General features: G+C 32.6%; 1 protein-coding gene across 9 annotated transcripts in view; it reads right to left on the minus strand.

Moving 5' to 3' along the window:
• MGAT4C (MGAT4 family member C) overlaps positions 1 to 18362 on the minus strand; it is a 948770-nt gene that overhangs the window by 63870 nt on the left and 866538 nt on the right. For all 9 annotated transcript variants that reach the window (XM_032297125.1, XM_032297132.1, XM_032297109.1 and 6 more), the window contains one exon: positions 1084 to 1133. The gene's annotated coding sequence lies outside the window, so the exon portion shown is untranslated. The remainder of the gene's footprint in view (positions 1 to 1083; positions 1134 to 18362) is intronic.

Here is an 18362-nt window from a genome sequence, read left to right on the forward strand (position 1 = left end):
TAATGAAATGATGTGGAAATAGGAAGAAATATGGAAAATAAAGAAATGGAAGAGATTACATTAAAGGAGATACTGACTGAGGAGTTCCAGAATTGCTGGAAAACATCTGTTGTTACTCTCAAGAAGGCCAACAAATTTAAAGTAGTATACATAGTAATATCAATTCATATTACAACCAGTTTTAGATCACTAAAGATTAAGAGAAGACTCTAAAAGTAGCAAGAAGAAATGCAAATTGTCCAGACTGGTATAACAACTAAATAGACAATTAAGTTTTCATTAATAAATGGAATCCAGAAAGCAATATAATAAAGTCTTCAGTGTTGTAAGCAAAATCACTGACAATCTAGATTCACACTGGGGAAATTATTTTTCAAGAGTAAGAGTAAAATAAAAATACTTTCAGACAAAGAAAACTTGACAATTCCTTACGAAATGAAATGATAAAGTATATACTTTTAGCAGTTAGATAAGGTGTAAAGTCTGATAAGAAATGGTGGAAAAAAGTGTGAATGTGTGAATAAATTTTATATAACTAACTTATAATACAATAATAAAATTTGTTAACTCTTATAATAATAAAGTAGATAGAGCAAAACTAGTCATTAACATAAGAATCTGGAGGGCTCTTGAAAATTGAATGTCCAATGTACTTGTATTTTAGAAGAAAGTTACAAATATTAATTATCCTCCTCTGTACATGTGTGTCTGTGTGTGTGTGTACCTGCATGAGTGTGTGCACTCTCAAAGAGATACCTTAATTGTATTTGTTGTATTAGAATGTTTTGTTGTTGTTCCCTAACTTGATTTTCTTATATGGTAAACACATTTCCAAGTTTTAATCAAAGTATAAAGTTACATGGCTTGTACTCAGAAATATTCAAGAAATATTGTTTAGAGTTTATCATGAAAGCAATACTATTGAACAAATAGAATTATGTACATAAAATTGATGAGAAAATACTTTCAATCTAGGCATTTGTAGCTACTCCAGGATAACCTTACCTATGAAATGTTTTTGATAATGCATTAACAAAAAGTGTATCCCCTTTGAATACTACCATGAGTGACATCTAATCTCACCTTAAGAAAGAAGCTGTCATAATCTGTGCTGTACAGAAACTGTTGATACCCTGGAAAAAAAGAAAGTCTAATATTATTAACACAAACCATTGGTTTCTTACTGCTAAAAGCAAAATAAAAAGTATTCTGTGTAATAATTTGCTATTTTTTCACCTACCTTATGATTACATTTATAAAATATTTCTAAATTGATAGAAAATATAGACTAAATATTTTATTAATTTGTCTGTATATACACATCACAAGAATAAACATACCTTTGTATTAAAATTATCAAATTAAATATTTGAGTTATATATAACATAACATAAAGATCATATATAAGTATCTTTTTAATATTACTATTGACGTCTGTGTCAGTAAATAAGTATACTTTATAATATTCCACGTAAGCATAGGGTTATTTTCCTTAAGAAAGTACTTCAGTCCATATTACTGAGCTTCACTTCACCAAAAAAGTACACAGGCTAGTTTGTTACACATTTATTCATGTTATTGATTTTTCCATCATATATAAAGGGTTACAACATTCAAGAGATTGTTCCTGCAACAGTATAAATTCATTGCCTGGAACACAGTTTGCTATTGAATGTCTGCCAGACTGTGTTAACAAGGGCATTCAGAAAAATACTGTGCAGGTATAAGACAATAAATAAGTAAAGACAATTCTCTAAAGAGAACATGCCTTTAAAATTATTTGTATTTTCTTTAATCAAAGGTAATTTGAGAAAATAAATATATTCTAATTTTACATTACTTTTCCCCACTATATATAAACATATATTTATATTTTAAAAAATTCAGTGCTACTCTGGGCTATTTAAGTACCTCTGAGTAGAACCAATTATGCTGTTCTTTGACGTTTGATGCTATGTAAACATTTATCTTTTCAGACAAGAGCCAATTGTGAACATTTATATGTTCTTGAAGCACAGATTCCTTCAGCTCTCCTGATATCTCCATTAGCATTTCTCTCCCTACTTAAATGTGCTGTGGTCAGCTTCTCTGGTCAACAACACCTCCACAGGGATTTCCACATTTTTCCTCTGCCTTCTGTAGTTTCCACAGACAACAAGAATAGTTGCAATTGAGACTGACATTTTGAAACAGTAGTAGATATTTTAGGATTCTCTTGACACAAAAACTCATTTTTTAACATGAAGTTCTTTTCATAGCCAATTAGCTATAGCACAGAAGGCAGAGGCTAGGATGTAAAACCAGATTTCAGTCATTGACATGGGGCAGAAAGAAAGCAGAACTTAAGGAGACCCAAATGTAGATCCCAAGAAATTTGCTGTTCAGAAAGCTGTAGTAACAATGGATTGAATTCAAGGCAAGTGTTGGGTATTTGGTCACGGCAAGGTGTTTAGTTTATGGAGTTTATGTTTTCAATCTCATATGTTTTACACATCGATGAAGAGTATCTAAACATTAGAGGTGATCATCAGATGATCAGGCAATCAGGAAAAGCAGGACTGGTTTTGGGAATATTATAACAATGTTCATGACCAAGAAGTCTTGTACTAGGTCTTTTGACTCTACTTACTAGCCATGTGCCTTTAAATATAATTCAGAATACATTTTAACAGCATCTGATTTTTTACAACGAGTTCATAAGTTTTCTAAAAGACTGATAAACAAAATGGAGTTGCTGATTTATCTTTGTATGGGTATCACCAACCAGAAACTTTAACACACTGAAGGCACAGCACCTTAGAATCCCATTAGTAGTTTATGAAGGTTATATTTGGCTGACAATTTCTCATAAACACTGAAGAAAAATATAATGTACCTGAGAAGAGAGAAATATATTAAACCAGATATTCAGTTAAATAAAAAGTAATTAAGCAAAGATAATTTCCTCTGGTTAAATTAAATCATATATATTATCTTTTGATAAATATTTTGTTGTCAGAAATTAAAATAAATATCATTAGAATCTGTTCCATTTAGGTAGAAAAAGAGTATGAATGAAAAAAATTTTATTTTTCTGATTATTAATATTAAATAAAGTGGTGTCTTCAATGTGAATAAAATTATAATAGATATAACTTAGTTGATTTTGCATCCATTTTTGTGTGACTGTCTCTTTTCTGAGGCATTATTGTTCAAATGGTTAGTTTTTTGTACTACTGCTCTATAGCATGATGAAAAATCTTTTGAATCACGTTGCAAATAATTGTGCTAGCATAAAATATTTCAGAGTTTATAAAACAATTGGAGATATAATTCATATAGAATTTTCTATAAATTGAATGGAAGTATTTTATTATTTTCAAGAAATTTCTAATATTCAAATATATTATAGATACCTAAATAAGTATTTCTAAATATATGCAATATAATACAATAAATCAGGTTGCCATAAGACAATTATATATTTCTCTCATTTTTAGATTTTATGAATATAAACTTTGTTTCTGTATAAAATAAAATATACAATGAAAAAATCTCAGATTAACGATAATTTATCTGCTGCCTCAAAAAGAGGGCCCAAAATTTTTATCTTAAAAAAATATGGTAAGTGACCAAACATTCCAGAGAGATAGTAACCTAAAAATTACTGTTGATTGTAATGGTTATGGAAAGATTTTCATGATAACAAAATCTGACAAGTGAAAGTGAAGGTCTTCATTAATAAATATTTTTGAATATACATTCAATAAATTCCTAATTTTGAGATAAATGGTTTCAATTACATAAATGTCAGTTATTGCTAAATTGTGTTAAATTAAATAATAAGAAATTCGTACTTCCTGTATTATTCTCATAAAAGCAGTTTCCTTCACGAGCACATGAACAGCTTCAAGAATCAAATCGACCACACTACATCACTCAGCAAAATGTATTGCTGATTCGGGACACAAAACATGAAAGAAAATGAAAGACAGAAAGATTACCTTTCCCTCAAATCTATGCTCATTTGAATCTTAAATCATGTATTCTTTTCTCTTCACATAATTCTTGATGGGAATCTTGCAGAAAAAAAATGCATTAAACTGACAGTTCTTCAATGTCAAGAGAAACCTATGGTCAGGGATATATATAATTCCTAGAGCTTTCATCATTAATATTTTATGAGTCTCGCTGATCTGTCCTATCTGGAAGAAAAATTTATCTTTCATTTGTACAAGCAGTGCCTGCCAAGTATTAGATTTCATCTCTATAAGCCGAGTGGTGAAATGCAAACGGCAGCAAAGGTACTAGGAGGAAAAGTGTTCACTTTATTCCTTTTACTGGAGTCTGGCTGCACTTTATTGGAGTTGCAGAGTCAGCCAAGCAAAGCAAATGATCTTTGGGGAACTATGAGTGTCAATTCCTTGCCAATATACTTCAGCCTATACATGTGAATGTCCAAGTATTTAACCTGACTTTTAAATGAGATGATTAGCCACAGTGACTTTTTTTTAACATAAACATTTACAAGAAGCTTTGGTGACTAGAACATTGGAAAATCATTAGCTCTGTCTTTGACATTTTTTTTTTTTTTAGTGTAGATGAGATGACTAAGAGAAATTAATAATCGTTGAACACTTCTAACTTAAAAGGCGGGTTGTTCTGTTCCTTGGTTGAGCATGACTTTCCTTAGCTGAACTAAGAATTTTGTGTAGGCTCATCTGTGAAACTGGAGCTGAGTATCCCCTGGGCAGTATTCAAACACAGAAAAGCAGGCAGAGAAAGTGTTCTAGAATCCCCTTTGAAAGCCATGAGCATGGGGGACAATCTCTATAACACTGGTCTGGGCAATGATTTTTTGGGGGTGATTAAGATCCCAAAAGCATAGAAAAGAAAAGCAAAAATAGACAAATGGGATTATGTCAAATTAGAAAGCTGTAAACAGCAAGGAAAATAATTGAAACAGAAAGATAGCCTACAAAATGGTAGAAAAAATTGCAACCATGTATCTGATAAGTTAATATTCTAAATATCTAAGGAACTCAAACAACCTATTAGCATGGAAACAAATGACCCAATTAAAATGGGCAAAGGACACGAGTAAACATTTCTCAAAAGAAGACCTAAAATGGTTAACAGGTATATATATAAAAAATGCTCAGCATCACTCATTACCAGAGAAGTGGAAGTGAAACTCAATGAGGTATTACCAGTCCCCCATTAGAATGGCTATTATAAAAACAGATGAAAAATAAATGTTAGGGAAGATATGAAAAAAAAAAGGGAACCCTTGTACACTGATAGTGGGAGTTTAAATTAGTACAGCCACTATGGAAAACAGTATGGTAGTTTCTCAAAAATTAAAAAAAAAAAAAAAAAAAAAAGAACTACCTATGATCTAGTCATCCCACTACTAAATATATAACCAAAGAAAGTTAAATCAGTATGTCAAAGAGATATCTGCACTCACATGTTTATTGTAGCGTTATTCATAATAGCCAAGATATGGAGTCAGCTTAAGTGTCCAGCAATGGATAAATGGATAAAGAAAATCCGTTCAGCCTTAAAAATAAGGGAATCCTGTAATTTGCCACGTCATGGATGAACCCAGGAGGTATTGTGCTAAGCAAATTAAGCCAAACACAGAGAGACAAATATCACATGTTCTCACTAGTATGAAGAGCTATTATAAAAAAGCTAAACTCATAAAAAGCAAAGGAGAGTAAAATAGTAGTTACCAGGGGCTGGAGTGAAGGTGTGGAGATAGAGAGATGTTTGTCAAGTTTATAAAATTTCAATTAGATAGGAGAAATAAGTTCAAGAGTCTATTGTACAACACGGTGACTGTAGTTAATAACAGCATATTGTATGCTTGAAAATTGCTAAGACTATAAAATGATAAGCATGTGAGGTAATGCATGTGTTAACTAGTTCAATTTAGCCATTCCATAATGTATATATATTTTAAAACATCATGTTGTACATGATAAATATATTCATTTTTATTTATCTATGAAAAATAATGAATAAATTAGCTTTAAAAAAAAAGCAATAACAACAAAAGCCAGAAATACAGTGGGTTTCTGTCTGCTAGGTTTATCTAGTTCATAGGTCCCTCATGAATGAAGTGTGGGTCCCTCATTAGGATGAAAATAAATTTTTTGAGAAATGTATTTATTACATAATCAGAAAAAAAGCTTGGTTTTAAAGGAATATTTTCCTTCACTAAAGAATCTAGAAATTAAAACTCCTTGAAACTTTGTTTCTTTTCTTCAGCAACCTTATTAAATATTAAGGAGTGTGATTATTTAACATCTTTCTGATCTTTTAGAACATAAGACTCTTTCTTTTCATTTTGGTGCAAAATTGTGTCCCCAGAGTCTTGCACATGGTTGACAAGAAGTAAATATTCAGTAAGTTTTTGTTGAAAGATTTGCATATTTTTCATTTTTATCAGTAGCTTCCAACATGTTCTAACATCATAAGACTCAACAAGGCTTGGGGTAAGAGTGATGATTTATTCAAACTACAGCTACTAATAATAAATTTACTAAAGCACTGTGTTAGAAATTGAGTGATACTAAAATGTCTAAAATTAATTTCTTGGTTTAAACATCTAATTGAGGGAATAAGATATATGCATAAAAATAATCCCAAATGTGAAATGTTAAGTGACTAGAGAATATATTAGCTGAAATTGTATATTAAACAAAAGAAATAAAAGGACATTCCTGATAAGGAGAGGCACATGAATAAATGTATTAATATAAAAAATGTCTAAACCATAAATCATATAAGTGATGTTGAGGATGATGAAACTTAGGATGACTGACAAGAGAACACTACCCCTGTCTATAAGAACCATCTAATTCCTGTTCTTTAATTGATTTGTCTATTTACTCTTTGTCATAGAAAAGCATGTGATTTCCATGTAAGGAAAGGATCAACATTGAATACTGATGTTAATATAATATTATCACAAATGTATAAGGTTTCTTTTTTTCAAACACTCAACTGGTAGCTGGATGTTTCAAACTTTTTAAATCTTTACACTCCTAAAATGGGTGAGGGCAAAGGGAGAATGGCATCTTGTTTTCATTTGATCTTTACTTATGATTTAAGTATCTTTTCACGTCTTCATTCTCTCTTTCAGCCTCAGTTCTTTTTTCATTCCCCTTTTGGCTTCAGTTCGATTGCCTGACTCCTTGGCATCTGCTTCTAGGCTATGCAGACACAGTGGAGAAGGTAGTCATTTACAAAGAAAAGTATTCATTCATTGACAATCTCTAGCTAAGTAAAATGGTTGCAAGTTGTTACTCTTCAATAGCTTGGCTATACCACTAGTTTCGACAAGTTAAAAAAAAATCCAGGAATTCTTCTGGATAATTTTAATGAGCTCTGTACTCACTAAAGCCTTTATTTTGCCATTAGCTTGTTATCTCTATTATATCTATTAATAGCTAAACTTTGTTAGTTTGAGAAAACAATTATTTGAACTTTAAAAACATGTAGTATGTGAAATGAATGATCTATTTAAAGTGAAAATATAAAAATTTAAAGTTAAGTAGGAAAATAAACATGCTAATATTGGAGGAAATATTTCTGTATTTCCTTGATTTTAAAATCAAAGTAGTTTTCCTTAAAGCTAACATAAACAAGTTGTAGTTAAAATTTTTTATTTAAAAAAAATTCCTTTATTTCCTTTAGACCTCAAAAACTTTTGAAATTTGCAGATTCCATAATAATGTATTTCTAAAACTATGTAAACTCTTTTACTAATTATTATTATTTTTTTAAGAGACGGGGTCTTTCTCTGTGGTCCAGGCAGGAGTGCAGTGGTACAATCATGGCTCACTGCATCCTCAAATTCCTGGGCTCTCAGTGTCCACCCTATTGGTCTTTTCAGAACATTTCTATCAAATTATATAAGTGAATAAAACTCTGCTGCAAAAATGATATTCTGGTCATATCCCTCTTGTTTCTGGTCCATTTATTGGTTTCTCATTGTTCGAATAAATACATTTCTTAGCCGTATATTTTACTCACACCAATAATTCTATCCTGCAACTACACTGAACTACCTGCCTTTTTCCAAACACATTTCATATGAGCTTTCATGCTTCAGTGACTTTGAACATATATTCCATTTTCCTAGACAATACTTTGACTGTCACCTCTGCAGGAATGGCTGTGGCCCCTATAGCAATATTGATCACTCTCTCTTCTTGGGACTACCATTAGAAGACTAAGTCTGTCTTACTGCAGTCTGCGTGTGAATGCCAGTATCTACCCAATGTTTTAACCTCAAGGGCAGAAATCATGGCATGCCATTTTTGTGTTTGGAATACAGCAGATCTTCAGTAATTGTTAAATGACTAATAACATAAATTAATATAACATTTTCCCACTAATTGGAGATTTAAGGGAAATACTTTAATTCAACAAGATTTCTATAGCAGACAGAAATTTGAGTTCTAAACACTGCTATTTAAGAAAGTAATTTTGATTTGGCAGTTGTTTCTGGATGTCTCAAATAATATATTATTATATATTTACTTAAATGTAAAGGCTTTTAAAATCTAGATTTTAACCTACACTGCCACACTTCTTTGCTTAATGATTAAGTGAACTTTTGCTTAGATTTTTATAAGAGAAAAGAGGCTGTAAATAAAAATGTACATGTAATTAACACAGTGAATGTTTTCTGTATCTACATATTTTAGTTGTTAATGGGATTTTGTGACCTAAATTGGCTAGAGAATTATAATATTCTTTTATAACACTCATGCATATAAATGCTATAATAAATCTGCTAGAAAGAGATAATGCAATCAAATTAAAAAGCTTCACCAGAAAGATGACAGTTTCTTTCTGGTCATTTCTTTGAGTAGTTTGTATAAGTGGTATAAATCCCTAAAAATCTATAAAATATTTTACAATCTGCCAAATAAAATGTTCAAATTCCTCTCATGATTTCTTTTAGCAAGAAAAAATGAACTTAGAATTAGGCAAATAGTAAAAAATATTTTCCCTAGTAGTTTATATAATATTCAAGAAAGAAAGATTACAATTAATTATGCTTTACAATTTACAGTTCCTTAAAATTGGGAAATGTTTTATTTTTATTTTTAAAAAGACTTTTATTGTCACCGACTCATACAATAGTCTTAAGAAGCAAGTACAACAATTTGTGATATTAACTTTATCTTTCTTATTGAGAAGTGAAATCCTTAAAGATTTGGTAACTTATCCAAGGCAACACTTATATGTCTTCTAGGTTTGAAATGAAAATAATTTATGGTATCTAGTATAGAAAAATGTCTTTCTCGCTTGTTTTTTGACATGATCTTTCCATGATTTTCATAAAAAAGAGTTAATTTAACTACAAGAAAACATGCTTAAGCATCTAATTTAACATTTTATCTTTTAGATATAAAAGTGTCTCAGTTTTTCAAGCTTTATCCTCAAATTTTCCCGAATTCCAATCTTACTATGTATACAACACATTTACAAAGATATCCACATTATTTTTTAGGAATATAGATTTAAAGAATGTAACATTTTATACCAACATCTTATTCAAGCTGTATGCCACAACATTCCATTTCCCTGAAAGATTTAACATGTTTTCTGTTTGTTCTACTTTTTTGTTGATTTGTTTTGTTTTGTTTTGTTTTGAGACAGAGTCTCACTCTGTCGCCCAGGCTGGAGTGCAGTGGCATGATTTCAGATCACTGCAACCTCCACTTCCCGGGTTCAAGTGATTCTTGGGTGCCTCTGTCACCTGAGTAGCTGGGATTACAGGTGCCTGCCACCACACCTAGCTAATTTTTGTATTTTTAGTAGAGATGGGGTTTCACCATGTTGGCCAGTCTGGAATTCCTGACCTCAAGTGATCTGCTTGTCTTGGCCTCCTGGGATTACAGGCATGAGCCACCACATCCAGCATTAACATGATGTCTTCTTAATGTTCACACTAGCCCTTTCTTCATCATTTATTCATCTGTTTTAATATTTGATTATCCCTTTGTTGATTTCTTCTCCCTCAGAATAAACCATAGTTCTCTGGAGGAGATGGGCTCAGACCACTGTTTCCAGTTTCCTTTCTGCTGGCTGGAAACTGACCTGTCTTCTGTGTTCTCTGTGAGATAGAGGTAGCACATGCTACCTTTTTTTTTTTTTCCCTTTTGGAAGATACATCCCTTCTATCAGGCAGACTAAGGATATTTAAAGCCTTGATCTGATATGGCCTATATAATTGATAGAGGCTGTTGCATAGGTTGTAGTAGGCAGATCTGTTTTTACAATCACAGTGGGAAACTTCAATGTAGTTGATTACAAGGAGCTAAAGTGAGAAGGGTTCTGATCATTTGGTTCTTGTTCCTTTCAATAGATCATCTCTCTGTATCAAGAACACCAGGGCAGCAGCCCCTAACACAGGACTCTAACACTGTGTAAGATAAGTTTTCAACTCCACACTGTCTACCTTATGATACAAGTCAGCAAACTGAAACTAACCATAGGAATAGAAGATGAAGATTTTATATAGGATGAGAACAGAAATCAGGCAGAAAGATAAAGAAAAGACAGAAAGCATTTTCTTTCCAGACTTTTTTCTTTTGTTATTTCTTGGAGATAGAAAGGAAAACATGCAAATATGGCTATCTACTAGGAATAATTTAGTTAGGAATAATATCCAATGAGGACTAAAACTTCAGTTTTTCCAAAGGAAGTGGAGTCCTTGGGGTATGACAGATCTATTTGTAGCTCAAGCACTCTACTGAGCTTTCTGACCCACAGAGGCAGGCCTCTAGGTAGACTGACCTCTTCTAAATTATCACTTCATTGAAAGGATAAAGAGTTGTTTTTCAATTATAGCAATTTTCGAGGCCTCCAGTCTTTTTTGTTTGTTTATTTAAACAATAAAAACATTTAGGAAAAGTTCAAGCAACTTATACAATTGTTTTATAAATAGGAAAATAATGGCTTCTACAGTTTAAAATACATCTAGTTGTTTAGTCATGCAAAATGCCTATTATAGCTTATGTTATGGCTGGCTATTTAATCACATCATGATACAATACTTGAAATAAATTACAACCTAAGGGGCCTAATAAAGTGGAAATAATTCATTCTTACAATCCTAATTTATCAATAGTCTTTAATTAGAAAATTATATCCTAGAAATTACAGTTGTGTCAAGAATTGCATTGAGTAAATGTGTGTAATCTTTTAATTTATAGCTATTAAAATTAAAGACAGATAGTACCAAACAGCTGAAGAAAAGAAATATAAACATTTATTGCTTAGATTATCTTCAGAGGAAAATTTATCTGTAGAATTCAGCCCAAAGGGGAACTCATTCTTTTTTCAAGAAGTAGTTGTAAGCAGTGAAATCCTTGGTTTGAAGAAGGATCATAAGAAAACCCCTTGGTGGGCAGACATTTCTCAGTGCTACTGGGGAACTGAGCTGGCCAGGAAAATTCCACTCTGAAAACTAATGGTGGAGGAAATTTCATATGATTCTTGGGGGAAGATGTAGAGAAAAGGAAATCATACTCCCATCAATTCACACAATATTTTCATTCCTAATATGGACTTTCAACTTGGTGACAGTGTAGAGGAAGAAAGCCTTGGTCAGGTGCTTCACTTTCAAGAAAAGAGAAAGCAAAAATGCAAATTGCCCAAAGCTTCTTTAGTATTTATTTCATTTGCCTTAGTTTTTGATGACACTAGACCATCTTTTTCATCAACAGAAAGCATGTGGTAGATTATTACTGTTGGTCTCAGTTGATTACCAGATGCAAAAGCAGGAGTAAATTTTCTTGCCCTGCAGAGCAAGAGTTGGAGCAGAAATTGAGGTGTTATCACCTCAACACAGTATGTAGATCCTGGATCCATGAGCCCTGTCAGAGGGACTTGCTACTTAATTTAAGAGCTTCTGCAAGCAAAAGAAACTATCATCAGAATGAACCAGCAGCCAGCAGAATGGGAAAAATTTTGCAATCTACCTATCTGACAAAGGGCTAATATATACAATCGATGGAGAACTTAAACAAATTTACAAGAAAAAAAAAAAACTCCATCAAAAAAAGGACAAAGGATATGAACAGATACTTTTCAAAATAAGACATTTATGCAGCCAACAAACATATGGAAAAAAAACCTCATCATCACTGGTCATTAGAGAAATGCAAATCAAAACCACATTGAGATTTCACCTCACTCCAGTTAGAATGATGATCATTAAAAAATCTGGAGGCAACAGATGCTGGAGAGGATGTGGAGAAATAGGAACACTTTTACACTGTTGGTGGGAGTGTAAATTAATTCAGCCATTGTGGAAGACAGTGTGGTGATTCCTCAAGGATCTAGAACTAGAAATACCATTTGACCCAGCAATCCCATTACTGGGTATATACTCAAAGGATTATAAATCATTCTATTACAAAGACACAAGCACATGTATGTTTATTGTGCTACTGTTTACAATAGCAAAGACTTGGAACCAACTCAAATGCCCATCAATGATAGACTGGATAAAGAAAATGTGGCACATATACACCATGGAATACTATGGAGCCATAAAAAAAGGATGAGTTAATATCCTTTGCAGGATATGGATGAAGCTGGAAACCATCATTCTCAGCAAACTGACACAAGAACAGAAAATCAAACACTGCATGTTCTCACTCATAAGTGGGTGTTGAACAATGAGAATACACGGACACACACTGACTGGGGCCTGGGGGGTGGGCACTAGGGAAGGAATAGCAGGAGGTGGGGGTATTGGGAAGACATAGCATTAGGAGAAATAACTAATGTAGATGACAGGGCGATAGATGTAGCAAACCACCACCATGGCAAGTGTATACCTATGTAACAAGCCTGTACAATCTGCACATGTACCCCAGAACTTATAATAAATAAATTTTTAAAAAATCTGGAAGATGCTTGGGTCCTTTTAAGCCTCTGCTAAACGCTGCACAGGTACCTCTACAAAATTTCAAATTTAACATCCATTTAGGTTAATTTTAAAATGCTGTGTATGTTCTTTTCTCACAAATCACTGAAGTTTTTCTGACCAGACTGTGCTATCAAACACATATCACAAATTTTGTTACCAAGAGCAACAAACTAGATTTTTAAGGAACAAATAATTCTGTTTGTTTTTGTTCTTTTTAACTTTGGCTTGCTTTTTTGGTAGATGTTCTACTCTTCCTGTCTTCATTTGCTTTGCAACTATCCCTAAACTATCCTTTCCCTATATTAGGAAAAGTAGCTAGTTTTGTCATCATCATTGATACTAGTTTGTTTTCCATTTATTGTTATAGTTCAGTCATTATGTTACTGACGAAGCTGTTGTACTTCACTCTCAGGGTTTGCATTTTCTGATTTCAAGGATTCATTCTTATTTTTCAGAGTTGATGAAAGTCATAACTACTTTTCTTTCTCCCTTAGGAACATAAATATATAGATAGATAAACATAACTATAAATAAATATGTGTATATACATATCACATAAATATATATATCACATATCTATCTATATATATGTAAAAACATATGTGTATATGTATATATATATATATAAAACATATGTGTGTGTATATATATATATATATACACACACACACACACACACACACATATACACACACACTTCCAGGAAATGCCTATTCTTTTCTCTGTTTGCTTGTGTAAAGGCTTGTGCCAATCTAATATACTAATATATAGTTGAGCTAGCTCTCTGGGCTTTGTGAGTTATGAGGCATTCTCTTTACTATTCCAGCTTTTTGTGCCTCTGAAAATCTCTCTCTACATTGTCGCCCTGCCCCCTTTTACCTGTAGCAGTACAGTCTATGAAAGCCCAGTAAGCCTTGGGGTGGGGCTTACTCTTTGTTGCAATCTTTGTCAGGGTGTGGTGTTGTACTTTGCAAAGTCCCTCTGTAAGAGTTGGTTGATAATACAGAATCGCTTGATGCAGAAGTATCCTTAAAATTCTAATTCACCACTCCAACCTATAGGTGGCCGTTAATAGTTTCCTAAAATTGGACTGGTTTTTCCTTTCTTTCTAAAGCAGATTGTCTCCTGATACTGCAGTGACCTCAGGGATAAAAACAGTCATGTGATTCTTTTATTCTGGGAAGGTGTCATTTTTTTTTCTGAAATCTGATCATGTAACTTTGTACCTTACCTTCAGTTTTCTGAGTTAAAAATATAACATCTTAGTGTATCTTGCTTCTTCTAGAGTATTCTTTTAGTAAGCATGTCCCCACAAAACTCTATTCTTTATCTTGAATGAGGACAGCTCCACCAACAAATATAGTAATTCAAGTCAAAGTGGAGATAATGTAGATTTACTCCTCAAATATTGCATTCAGTAGCACTGGTGATCCTTTCAAAAGTGACTGGGCTAATCACAACACTCCCAACTAAAAACAAATTGAAGTGTATGTGTTGAGTTTTAGATTTTACATAGGCTATTTATTTGAAACTAGTATCTGTAGTGGTAAAGTCTTCAATCTTAATATTCTATGTGTATTATGGCACTAAGGTGAAAGTGAACAGTGTAAACTATGGCAGATTGGGTAAGCAAATGAATTTACACAATATTCTTATTCTCGATTGATATCTATCCTACTAGTTCCCTGGCCAATTAGAGTCATTCTTAACTCCATCTTTAAACACACACCCATTATGTTAGGTAACTGTGCTGGCCCCATCTTCAAAATATATCCATAACAATGGTTCACTAAAGTTACTACTAGCATTTTGGTCTCAGTGACTATGATTTCTTCCCTGGTTTTAACTAAAATATTTTTAACTCATCTCCATTCTTTAAATCTGGCAACCTTTTCTCCTCCTCTCCCCCATAGTGAATTCTAAATAGAGTAACTAGAATGACTTTATTAAAATGAAAGTCAGATAAGCAAGTTCTTCTATATCAAATCAAAAAAATATATTCTCATTTATTGCTAAATAAATGCCAATAGCAATGTTGTAAAAGGCCCTTTTTGACCTGGCACCAGCCTTGGACTCATCTCCTCCATCAGCAGCAGCCACATTGTTTTCCTTGGTGTCCCATGAATTATGAGGTCCTGATGTAGGAACTTTTGATATGGGACTTTGAAAAAAAAAAAATACGGAAATCTCTTCTCCTAAATGTTCCCACGGCTTTAACACTTATCCTCCTTAAGTCAAATATAATCAGCTCAGTAAAGTCTATTCTAACCATGAAACTGCAAATTCCTTCCACTAAACCGGCATTCTAATATACTGGAACTTGACCAATGTTTTTCTTCTATATAGCATATATCATCTTTTAATATGCTATATGATTTACTTATTTATTTTCTGTCTTCTCACATTTGATTGTCAAGTTTATGAAAACAGTAATCTTTTTTTCTCTGATGGTTTGCTAGTCACCTGATAAATAATTATAAGAATATTTGTTGAAAGAATGAATCAGCAGAGAGGTAAAAGCTAGTCCACTGCGAATCCCCTTTTTTTGTGTATATTCAACCAAGATATTCAGCAACAAATATCTTTTTCTCAAATTTTAATTTTAATATAAGTTGATGACCTAAAGGGCAAATTCCCTTGGTGATTTGTATTTGTATAGGTGGCAGAGGTTTTTATGTGTTGTAGCTCTTTCCATAATTTTTAATGAGCTAGGGTTTCAAAGTTCTATCTATCCCTAGAAAGATTTCTAAGAGAATATTCAAATTTTATTAGATAATACAGGGATATATTTACCAGGACACAGAGTAGTCACCTTTCCATCAAGTCCATGAGCAATTAGATTCACAATCCTAATTTTGTACTGAGTTCTAATAATGTAGTTATTTCTCTTTTTTTTTTTAATTGACCAAGTAAGAAGAAAAGTCATTATTTTGCCAAAATCTATGGGAAAGCACGCTCCTGATTTGCCTGCTGAAGAGTATGCAATGCTTCTAAATGGGCATAAAATCTACATGATTACATAGAAGGTTGTTCCTTACTTTAAATTGAAGCTAAAGCAGAAATGCAAAGCTTATGAAATAAGACAGAGAGTCTCAAGGTACAACTCCAGAGAAATATTACTTTTAAATGCAGAGGTAGGCAATGGAGAATATGATATGGTAAAGCACAAAAAGAGTAGGGCACTGCACTCAATCTTATTAAATTCATTGTGAAAATGCCACAGCCAGAAGCTATTCAATTTTTGGAGAAGATGGGAAAGTATCAAGTGTCTTGGGACAATGCAGACAGGGAAAATATATGTATCCAAAATGAAAGTCAAAGTTAAAAAAGGTAATTTTGCTTAAAGGCAAAAGTAAATCAGATAGTTATTAGAGACAAAATCTGGAGGATCAAACAAAGCAGAAAGATTTTGTTCAGATAGACCTAATTATTTTGAAGAATAATACAATAATATAAATAATTTGGGAAGCATTTGTAGTTGGCTTATAATAGTATTATTTAGGCCATAAAATATTTGATAACTTTACATCTGTCTATTAACAAGTAACTATGTTGCTCTTCATAAGAACATAGTTTTATGGTTAACTTTGTTGCTCTTATGAAGGCTGCTAATTTGTGCAACTTCAGGAGCACATTCTATTTACATCTAACATAACACTATGTGAATGATTTCCTTTAGCATCAGGTAATATGGTTGCAATACGACTTAATATGTATCATAACTTTACATATTTTAAATCATTTAATTATCTCAATAATTGTATGAGTTAGGAATTTTTATTATCCCATTTTATATATTCGAGAAATAAAGCACAGCATTAACTAACTTGCACAAATAGAACAGTTAAAAATCTTAGATCCAGAATTTCAGTACAAAAAGTCTGTCTTCATGATCACTGTTCTTAACTAGGATATTATTCTGCCTCTTCAAAATAATAATTATTGAACACCTTCAATGTTTTGGGCACCAATTCTCAGTACTAGGAAATAGCAATGAACTTAAAAGTAAATTTCTTGCTCTCATTAGCTTTTATTTCTGTGAAGATATTTAGAGTATTAAGTAATAGTTAATGCATAGGGTGTGTGTGTGTGTGTGTGTGTGTGTGTGTGTGTGCCCAACCACTGTTCAAATGTCTTTATAAATATTAACACACTCAGTCCTTACAACAGGCATTTGAGATAGTTGCCATGATTATTCCACTTTTACAGATGATAGAACTGAAGACAAAAGGGTTAAGTGATGTACCCGAGGTTATAGAGTTAGTAAAACACGTTTCCCTACCCTCAAATAAGGACTGTCAATAAAATAATTATACAGAAAAGTCTTTCTGAAAAAAAAGCAAAATAAGAGCTTTTTTAGAATTTCCTTTTTTTTTTTTTGTTAGCAGTGTGTGTTATTCCTAAAGCACTTTTTAAAATTACAGGTTACCCCATGCTTTTTTACTGTCATCCTCATGAAAGAAGAGAAGAAAAATTTTAAAATAGTTAAAGAAAAAATAAAGAGCCAAGTATGTTTGCAAGTATACAACATGATTCCATATGTATATTTGTATCTGTAACTCTCTTTCTAGATAGAAAGACAGACAAGCCAAACACATGCATTTTTCCCATTTTTGTCCATCTCATACATTTTAAACAACAGAACAAATGATAAAATGATTTTTGGACAGATAGATAGATGGATTGATTAGATGAGTATGCAGGTAGATGGAGAGGGAAACAGAATGGGGGAGGAGGGACGGAGAATGGAATGAAGAAAGCTACAGGGGAGAGAGATTTACAAATTGAACCAAAGAAATATGTAACAGAATATAACTGAAAAGTAACTATACAAATGCTTTTTATACCTCTATTATATTGTGGTACTAGATTTACGAGAATTATCTAATTTCTTAGGTCTTTACTCAGGTAGTTTGCCTGTTTGGAGAAGAATAATTTTTGAGATTCATTGGTCTTTACTTGATGTCTCAAATCCTTAACAGTATTGTGATTTTGAAACACATGGGAATACTAGGAGTTACATTTCTATTCCTTCATGCAATGCATCCTTCAAAACAAGTGATATGGTTTGGGTTTGTTCCCACCCAAATCTCATCTTGAATGTTGGCTCCCATAATTCCCACATGTTGTGGGATGGACCTGGTGGAAGATAATTGAATCATGGGGCAGTTTCCCCCATACTGTTCTTGTGATAGAGAATAAGTCTCACAAGATATGATGGTTTTATAAGGGGAAACTCCTTTCACTTGACTCTCAATTCTCTCTTGTCTGCTGCCATGTAAGATGTGCCTGTCACCTTCTGCCATGATTGTGAGTCCTTCCAAGCCATGTGGAACTGTGAGTTCATTAAACCTCTTTTTCTTTATAAATTACCCAGTCTTAGGTATGTCTTTATCAGCAGCATGAGAACAGACTA

This window comes from Sapajus apella, unplaced genomic scaffold (genome assembly GCF_009761245.1).
Source record: "Sapajus apella isolate SASKATOON/1434 unplaced genomic scaffold, GSC_monkey_1.0 scaffold2, whole genome shotgun sequence".
Classification (NCBI taxonomy): domain Eukaryota; kingdom Metazoa; phylum Chordata; class Mammalia; order Primates; family Cebidae; genus Sapajus; species Sapajus apella.